The sequence below is a fragment of the Tasmannia lanceolata genome, unplaced genomic scaffold, assembly GCF_043159265.1.
Source record: "Tasmannia lanceolata isolate RefF3 unplaced genomic scaffold, GAP_Taslan_0.1 ptg000035l, whole genome shotgun sequence".
Lineage (NCBI taxonomy): Eukaryota > Viridiplantae > Streptophyta > Magnoliopsida > Canellales > Winteraceae > Tasmannia > Tasmannia lanceolata.
This window is the reverse complement of record NW_027518712.1, coordinates 1,111,878-1,115,290: the sequence shown is the minus strand read 5'-3', so window position 1 is coordinate 1,115,290 and position 3,413 is coordinate 1,111,878.

Genomic DNA, 3,413 nt, shown 5'->3' with positions numbered 1-3,413 from the left:
CCAACGAAAGTTTCTATTTCATTAGGTGTAAACGGTTTGCATGGAGCAAATATTTCTCACTGTTTTAATGGGGGTTTATATGGTATGATTCCAAGCCATTGGTCATTTCTATAAAGAGAATGGAAAATGTAAAGATCTGAATGGTTGTTTGTGGAAATATACTATACGGTGAAAAGAGAAGATGGAAAATTGGATAGTCGGGTTTTTAGCAATGATAATTCGGTAAAGCATGGTTTTTTTTTAGAGGTTTCTAAATTAAGTTCTCTTGGGGAACAAAAGGGGAGAGGAGCCAAGACAAATGGCAAGGGGAGGAGAGATAGATGAGCAGAGCTTGGATCTACAGAAGAAAAGAGAACAGCAGCTCAGTGAAGAAAAAGAAAGAAAGAGCTCTCGGCAGAAGCTCTGGAAAAAGAAAAAAAAAAGAACAAGACCAAAGCGGTGAAGGAAACAGCCGATTCACTCCCATCTCAACACTACCCTCTGTTCTTAACTCTGCATCTTCTCCCTCAATCTCTGGCTGGACAGAAGCTAAAAAAAAAGAAGAGAAAACACCGAGCCAAAGACCGTGGCTCTGTTTTTTCCCTCCCAACGGCAGATCTCTCACTCTCCCCCACAACCCTCTGTTTCATCTCCTTTTCTCACTACTCTCGCCCTCCTACTCTCTATTTCCTTCTCACCCTCTCTCTGTTACACCCTCTCTCCTACTCTCCCACCTTTCTCACACTCTCGCTCACTCTCTCTCTCCTACCCAACTCCATATCCCTCTTAACTTAAAAAAAAAAAAAAAAAAAAAGCAGAGTGTCGAGACACTCTGTTTTTTTTTCTTTTTGTCTCTCTCTCTCTCTCTCTCTCTCTCTCTCTCTCTCTCTCTCTTACCCTCTCACTCTCTCTCGGCCTCTCAAACTCTCTCTCGATCTCTCTCGCTTACCCTCCATTTCTCCACAGCAGAGATAACAAAGAAAAAAATAATAAAAAGAAAAAAAGCAAAGAAATAAAAAGAAAGAAAGGAGGTCGGATCGCACGTCCGCGGAATTTTCAGATTTTTCGGCTCTTGGATTGGGCGAGGATCTCCATCACAGATTGGTACATAGTTCTCGAATTTTTCCGAAATTATTTGGTATTTTTTTAGATTTTTGCATGGTTTTTAGCATTTAAATGATTTTAATTGAATAATAAATGTGTATGCTTGAAATCATGATCTACATGGGGGTTTCAATTCCGTTTCGTCCCAAAATTTAATACAACGATCTATCTAAATAGAGTAAGATAATCATAGGATCGGATCGGACATTGGATCAATGGTTTTCGAAAATTTGAGTGAAGAGGGGTATTTTATTTAAAAAAATGGCTGAGTAATTACGGAATTCGAAAAAATAGCCATCTCAGGATGATCTATTTTTTGGAATTTTAAAATTTTCTTGTGTTCATCACATCAGAACAAGGTTGGAGGATGTTTTCCGGAATCGTAATTTTCTCGAAAATCATGTTTTAAAAATAGAAAACTCTTCAAAAATATCTTTTCGACGAAGAAAAATAAATTATATACTAAACGGATTCGAAAATAAATGAACTTTCGTGGAAAAATAATATGATACTGCTACATTCTACCATGAAGTTTTGGGAATTTTTGGATTTGGTTTGGTATAATATGTTATGCTTTCTTTGAAAATTACCAGATTTTGGGAGAATTTTTACAGACATCAGATCACAGATAAAATTCCCAAAATTTTTACAGTGGTCTTATATTCTATATTTCTAGTTGCTGTAAAATTTTCGAGTAATTTCGATCTTTTTTGATATGGGATGTAGTGTTAATTCATAATCTTGTCTGAAAATTGACAAATCCGAAACTGATAGTAAATAGTTTCCAAAATTCATGAAAATCTCACAGCATGCTATATTTACTCATATCTTATTTCTGTAGATATTTCACTGAATTTAGATTTCTATTTCTGTCTTATTTATGCAATCTGGTCAATTAATTGTTAAATAAAATTAAATATGAACTTAATGTAAAAATCTGTAAAAATCTTCCAGTAAGCTACATCTCATCATATCTTGCTGCTGTAGAAGTTTCAACTCATTTCGAATTCGTTTGCAACAGTTTCACCTGTAAAATCACTCATATGTTTAAAAGTGATAAAATTTATTGAAAATCCGAAATTAATTGAAAATCATCTGAAAATCTCTAAAGAACCTTAAATCTCTGTCACATATTAACTCCTTAATCCATTGAAACAGAAATCTTAGGATCTTTAGATTTTCCTGGAAAAACGGCCAGCGCATCCATAATCGTATCCCTATTGCACTCGATCTTTGACAATTCGAATATTTAAGCTATAGCATGTTGTTGGCTCCGAGGTTACTGTCCACGAAAATCCTGAGATATGCCAGGCAATAAGATGCTATAACCTAAGTATTAAATTGCGCAAGGAAAGAGCGCACGATTACCTTCCTTGGATGCTATTCTGGGCCGAAATTGGTGAACCCTAGAGCCATTGGTAATTCTTAAATGTCAAAAAACTGAAAATCCTTGAAATCTAAAATTAACTAACTTCAAGAACTGAAATCGATTCATCTCGTGTCTGTCGGAACCGTTGGATCACAGTTTCCCTCATCGGAACCATTAGAGCCCAATTTAGGAACAGTGGTGTCAGGTCGTGTCCTAGGTTTTAGGGAGTCTTAGGTTTTAGGGAGTCCTAGAGTTAGGAGTCCAGTCTCATCACGGACGCTTGCTATGGATAGCAACCGTGCCATAGGTCTAGTTACACTAGTCACCCAATCGGAACAATAGGCTTTACGAGTTAGCAGTGTATCGTGGAAAGAAACTTGTGTTTTCTTGAGCCGGCGAAAGCGCTTTGGGTGGCACAGCATGGGATGTGCCTTAGTTGAGTCTCTCGAACGGAAAAAGAATGCGCCAGGACGTAATGTTGATTCAGAAGGATCTCACTCTTACGGAATTGATAAAAAGGGGAATATATATTATTGAACCGGCCCGCCTGTCTATAAAACGGGATTCATTTTGAAGCGACTATTCCCTAGATACATACGTCATGGTATTTCACAGTTCAATCAATTCCATAGGAGAAGCCTAGTAAACTAGGATGTAGGCTAACCTGCATTAGTCTAAGGAACAACTTGCATTTAGATAAGAATCATATAGCATCTTAGATGAAATCCTAGGATAATAAAATCCTCAACTTGAATTAAATAACTCCTCTTAAAACTGTTGAAACAGTCACTCCAGTCTAGATCGGTGTCTTAGTTGAGTTAGGCATAAATAGCTTAGCTTAGGTGCACCGAACTACGTCGACTCTGATCCCAGTGAGGCTTGGGTACGTAGGCAGCTTGGATGTCTGATGGCATACCAACCGCGAGTCGGCTCCACAACAAATTGTGGGGTTTTGTATATT